This window comes from Musa acuminata, chromosome BXJ2-6 (assembly GCF_036884655.1).
Source record: "Musa acuminata AAA Group cultivar baxijiao chromosome BXJ2-6, Cavendish_Baxijiao_AAA, whole genome shotgun sequence".
Classification (NCBI taxonomy): Eukaryota; Viridiplantae; Streptophyta; class Magnoliopsida; order Zingiberales; family Musaceae; genus Musa; species Musa acuminata.
The window spans coordinates 15402751-15409823 of NC_088343.1; positions in this window are offsets into that span (position 1 = coordinate 15402751).

Sequence of the window (7073 nt, forward strand, 5' to 3'; positions counted from 1 at the left end):
GCTCTTAACTCGAAATCGAAAGCCCAATTTAAAGTCTTGGAAGCAAAAACTAAGAGCAGGCTGCAAGAAACTCAATGATTTCAAAAATAGTTTACTTGAGAGTTTTAACAAAAATCAACAAGATGAAAATCTAGCTTATGTAATTAAACAACTAGATTGATTTGAAGTCATAAAATGATGTTACCAAGAGCATGATAATGGTTATCCTTGTATAAAAGTAGAATTTTCTAGATGGGAAGATAGAGATATAACTAGTTAGAGTTTTAGAGCAAAGAAATTTTTTTGCTTTCGTAGAATTCCAAAAGATTCTAAAAGTAAAAATAGTTTTAATCCAACTAGATGAAGATGCTATTCAATGATATGATTGGTATGAAATATATCATAAAGTTTTGGAGTAGTTCAAAAAATGTTTTCTTATTCATTTTGGACTATTTGAACATGAGAATGTTAATGGACAGCTTCCCAATATTTGTCATACTTCTACTATGTTAGAGTATCAAAGTCAATTTGAACAACCATCAAATCGAGCTAAAGATTAGTCTAAAAGATAATTTATGAGAATATTTAATAATTTCTTAATCCAGACATTTGTTATGAAGTTAAGGCTCACCAACCTTGCACTATGAGAGTTGTAATTTCTTTTGCACGAGTGCATGAAGAAAAAATTAACATGAAAAATTGTCAAACCAGGAGTGTTAATAAATATGTGACTAGCAAGTCAACTACTCCAACCATTCTTACTCAAAATTTTAATACTAGAAGACTGATCCAAGAGGAACTCAAAGAATGAACAACAAAGGATTTGTGCTGGCATTATGATGAAAGTGAAGTAGGTGTAGGGAAATATAGGGGCGACATCACATGTGCAGTAGAAGAACATAAAACAAAAATCCTCAATTTTCCAAAAGATGTTCATCATCGTGGGAAGATTGGTTTACAAAAACTCACGAAATTGAAAATCACGTGAGATAGTTGTGTTACCTAGGGAGATCATATATTCTTGAATTCCTACAGATCTATGAGAGAGGATGAAGGAGGTCAAACGTCCTCCTCTTTAGTGGTGATCCACACAACAAGAGCTGCGAAGACGCTCCTCAAATCACTATCCAAATCTCCACACTTATTGGTTGAGGAGGAGAATGAGAGAGGAATAGGAGGTGACAACCAAGAAGCCTAACCTATAGCCCTTTGGTTCTCTCATATTTACAGATGTCCCTTGTCAACTTAACCATAATGAATCCTTTCATATTGGGTATTGGATCTCTATCCAATTATCCAAGCCTCTTAGATTAGTGGGTCTCTATCCAATAATATCTTATTAGCTCTTATTGGATCTTATCTATATGATCCAATAATTCAGGGGCTTAATGGATATCCAATAAGAAAGGGGCTCTAACGAATATCTCATATTCAAACCTCTACTTATTATAACCCCTACTATATGTGTGTGACCCTCTAGGCCTAATATCAAGCTGGCCGTGAGTCATATCTATTAGAACTCCTTCTGGCTCAGTGAATTATTATCTCCATAATAATTCATTTGACTCATCGATTGCGAACGTACTATGCCACTACGCTATAATCCCCAAACGATATAGGAGAATCTAATTTTTTAGACCTATCTATCCTCAATTATCGTGTACTTATAGTCCCTCATCCATTTAATATCCTAGAGATCATATATTGGGCATAGTGCTATCAAGCCCATATAGTTTCTCATTGAGTCTTGTTTTAATAAGATTCTCCTAAAGAACTCTCTCTCTCAATCTGAATGACCTTGGTCAAGGATTTGACTAAGCAAGAATATATAAGATATTTCTCTTATGATATCGAGAGCGAATGATCCTTTATTGACACTTAATAGCCCTCGTAAGGTTGGCTACCACTCTCGATGATAGATTGTACTAGATCTAAAACTTCCAAACCTATAAGTCTTGTATCAAAGAGTGGAGTACTCATACATGACATCCTTAGTGTCTCAAGTCTAAGAACCAGGTACACCACTAGGATGACGAAATCGCTGTTTGACAATAAACCATCATCAACCATCTAGCATTCCGTGAGTGGATCAATCAGTGAACTCATTCTCTAATGAGCATCTACACTATAGCCCTAGTGTCCCCACATGAGCAACTATGAGACTAACCGCCTCCATCATATGGACCAGTATATAGTAAACCAATATGTCCATTTATCTTGATGTTCCTCTTGAATAACTTATGACCAAGATTATTTAGAATCTGTGTTTAGAAGTGAATCGATCTCATTATCGTAATCTCATTGTGATTCGATTCTCATTGCATAGATCCATCAAAATCATAATATATTTATGTAATAAGAAATATAAAGTGAAAAAATATCATAATAATCATAATAAGCAAAAAGACTACGTATCATATCATATGTGTCATCACTCATGTGATTGGCTTGCAGGGCACATATAACTAGCAATCTCTCACTTGACCTATGGCTTGGGCCTGATCACATTAGGCTATGGTTCATGATCATCTAGTATGATTGCTCTTATGATGTGTAATTGCTTATACACCTACGAGATATGTATATATATTTGCATGCGATATAGATATATATTAAATATATATATGTGTGACACATCATAAGATACCGAATCAAAATACCCTCTCTCAATAATATTAAGTTGGTAAACGTAAAGTAATTAGATTAACCCACGTGGCCTTTATGTTGAATCTCAGATTTTGATGATGAAGTCAATTGTAATTTGTTTGATCTAATCTATATGTTAAGAAAAGTGTGTAGGATTAACTACGATAGTAGTAAGACATAAAAGCAGATGTTGTGCCGGAGTTAAGATCGAGATCTCATTGGGAGTTCGAGAGTTCGATGAAAGTTCGGAAGTTCATCGGAAGTTCTGTTGGAACCAACCGAGAAGTCCAAGAGCTTCCTAAAAAAGCTCGTTGGAACTCACCAAGAAGATCATCGTAAAGTCTAAGAGTTGGTCGAGAGTCTGCTGGAATATTATCGAGAGTTCGTCGGATATTCGTCAAAAGTATGTCGGAAGCTCACCGGAAGAGCAATTGATGCACCGGAACAAGATGCACTGTAATCATGTCTTAGTTATCGTAGTTAGAGTGTAAATTAAGTTAGGATTGGAAGGTGATCCCAGTAACTTAATTAGGGGCCAACAAGGCCCTTAACAGGGCTGAATTGGGCCGAATTAAGCACCCAATTCAACCCCTAAAAACATGACCGGTGGTGGCACCACCTGGAAGGCAGTGCACCATGTTTTCTAGGCAGTGGTACTGCCCAGACTGGGTAGTGGTACCACCAGCAGCAATGCTACCTGCAGTGGTACCACCCCTATTCGACGGTGCTACCGCCTAGAGTCATGTTAACGGTGGTAGTACTGCCTAGTAACGATGGTGGTACCACTAGTACTCTGAATTCCGGGGATGTGACACTTTTTTGCTCCAATTTTGAAGTCATTGAGGCCTATAAAAACCTCACACTTTTTTGCATGAAAGGGTATGAAAAGTATTGAAATAATCTTGAGTTATTGGGGTGTAAAAGTGTTGTAAATAAGTGCTAGAGTCCTCCTCCTCCCTTTCTAAGTTTTGAGATCATTCAAGAGATGTGTGAGGCTTATAAGAGTTCTCTCCTAAACCTGTGAAAAGGAGAAAGTACTGTAAAAAGGTGTTCGGTCTTCACCCATTGAAGGAAGGCCTTTAGTGGATGCCAATAACCTCGTCGGAGGAGGAATCCGAAAGTGGATATAGGTCACATTGACCGAACCACTCTAAATTTTAGTTTGCTTTTCATTTGTGCAATTTACTTTATTGCAAACCTCCTTAATCTTCTCTTGCACTTTTACGAAAGCTTTCAAGTTCAAGTTCTCTCTGAAACAGATTGAATTGAAACCATTTATGTCGGAATCGATTTTAAACGAAATGAATAATTTTCTGAAATCGCGAAAGTTTTTCGCTGCACTAATTCACCCCCCTCTTAGTGCCGCTCTTGATCCTAACAATTGGTATCGGAGTAAGGTTCACTCTCATTTGGTTTTAAACCCAAGAAAGATGGCATTTACCGACAACCTAGAGGGCCATTCAATTACACGTCCACTCATGTTCAATAGGACGAATTACAAATATTGGAAGACTAGAATGAGGATTTTCCTACTTTCAATGGATTTCGAATTATGGAATATTGTAGAAAATGACTTTCAAAAGTCTTGTCTTTCGATGAATGATTGGAATGAGTTGGAGAAGAAGACTTTCACTTTAAATGCCAAGGTTATACATGCCTTGTTTTGTATATCAGACAAAAATGAGTTTAATCGAATATCGATTTGTGAAACGACTTTTGACATTTGGCATACACTCGAAGTGACTAATGAAGGCACTAGTAGAGTGAAGTAGTCAAAAATTAATCTTTTGGTGCATTCTTATGAGTTGTTTCGAATGAAACTGAGTGAGACCATTGGAGACATGTACACTCGATTTACAGATGTCGTCAATGGTCTAAAAGAACTTGGTAAAAGTTTCTCGGATTTTGAACTTGTTAATAAGATTTTAAGATCCCTTCTAAAAAATTGGGACCCTAAAGTAACAACCATTCAAGAGGCCAAAGATCTAAATATTTTTCCTCTTGAAGAACTAATTGGGTCACTAATGACATATGAAATAACATGTAAAGCTCATGAAGAGCTTGAGGACACCCTTCCAAAGAACAAGAAGGATATAACACTAAGAACACAAGAAGACCACTTGAAAGAAAACTCAAGTGATGAGGACTTTGATGATGACGTGGCACTCTTAACAAAGAAGTTCAAAAGATTCATAAAAAAAATAAATTTAAAAATAATACTAAAAATAAATTTGAACCTAAGAAAGAACAAGTGATATGTTATGAATGCAAGAAGTCGGGACACTTCAAGAGTGAATGTCCCCAAGCAAAGAGGAGGCAACCAAAGAAGAAGGCTCTCAAAGCTACATGGGACGACTCAAGTGCTTCCGAAGAAGAGGAGCCTACCATCACCGAGCAAGTTGCTCACTATGCACTAATGAATATTGAAGATGAGGTAACAAGTTTATTAGGCATAAATTTATCTTTTGATGAGCTTTTAAATGCATTTCATGAATTATTTGATGAATGTAGAACCTTGAGTAAAAAATATAACTCTTTAAAAAAGGAACATGCTTCTCTTATTAGCGATTTTGATAGATTAAAAGTTGAGCACAACGATAGTTTAGCTTCATGTATGAAATGTGATGAACTAGAATTACTTTAAAAAGAAAATTTGCTACTTAAGAAAACCTTAGAAAAATTTGAGGTTGATAGCAAATCCTTGAACATGATCCTTACCAATAAGGGTCACGTTCATAGAAAAGGCAGAATTGGATTTGTGAGTAGCTCTCACCAAAATCTAACTACCTTTGTTAAAGGCCCTACTTTGCATATTTCACCCCGAAAGAAATGTAACTTTTGTTGCAAATTTAGGCATGTAGCTTATCATTGTCCATTTAAGAAATGTAGTCCACACAAATTGATTTGGGTTCCTAAAAGAACCTCAAATGACCCAATGCAATATGATAAACTATGTAGATCGATTTTTGAGGCATCCAAGGTCAAATGGGTACCTAAAAATCATTATTTTTTTATAAAAACGTTTATCATCACAAGCTAGAAGCAAGAGATGGTACCTTGATAGTGGATGCTTAAGGCATATGATCAGAGATCCATCTCAATTCTCTAAGCTCACTAACATAGACAAAGGATATGTCACCTTCGGAGACAATAATAAGGGTAAAATCATTGGCAAAGGAACCATAGGTAACAAATCCAACTTCTTTATTAAAGATATGTTATTGGTTGATGGCTTAAAGTATAACCTTTTGAGCATTAGTGAATTGTGTGATAAAGGATATATTGTTAAATTTAAATCTAATGCTTGAATTATTGAAAAATCATACAAAAACATATCTATGATTGCCTTCAAACAAAATAACGTATACACTATCGACATTAATGATCTATGTAATGAAATATTCTTTTTAGTTTTGAATGATGATGTTTGGCTTTGGCATAGGAGATTAGGTCATGCTAGCATGAAACTAATCTCTCAAATTTCATCTAAAGAACATGTAAGAGGAATTCCTCATATCAAGTTTGTTAAAGATAATATGTGTGATGCATGTCAACTAGGAAAACAAATAAAATGTAGCTTCAAATCTAAGAACTAAATAAGCACCTCTAGACCTTTGCAATTGATTTATATGGACTTGTTCAGACCAATTACTACATCAAGCTTAGCAAATACGCATTCGTCATTATGGATGATTTTAGTAGATACACATGGACTTACTTTTTGGCATACAAAAGTGATTGCTTTAGGTATTTCTCTATATTTTGTAAACTAGTTCAAAATGAAAAGGAATTTATGATTTCATCAATTCGAAGTGATCATGGTGGTGAATTTCAAAATCGTGATTTCCAAGAATTTTGTGAATCTAATGGATACAACCACAACTTCTCTACTCCAAGAAATCCTCAATAAAATGATATAGTAGAAAGAAAGAATAGAAACTTACAAGAAATGACTAGAACCATGTTAAATGAACGTAGCCTACCTAAATATTTTTGGGCCGAAGCTATAAATATGGCATGCTACGTCATGAATAGGGTTCTAGTAAGACCATTACTTTTTAAAACTCCTTATGAGTTGTGAAATAACAAAAAATCCAATGTTTCATATTTTAAAGTTTTCGGATGTAAATGCTTTATATTAAATGAAAAAGATACCTTAGGAAAGTTTAATACAAAATCCGATGAAGAAATTTTTCTTGGTTATTCTTCTATTTCAAAGGCTTTTCGAATCTTCAATAAAAGAACTTTAGTTATAAAAGAATCTATTAAAATTTCTGAAGTTAAGAAAAATGATTTTGATGATGATCTTAATTTTGATACTTTGAATTTAAATGAATTCCCTTCTCCACCTAGCAACTTGGATGTATCTTCTTCTGAAACTTCCTTACCTAAGGAATGGAAGTATGCAGATGCTCATCCCAAGGAGCTAATAATAAGAAACACATCTA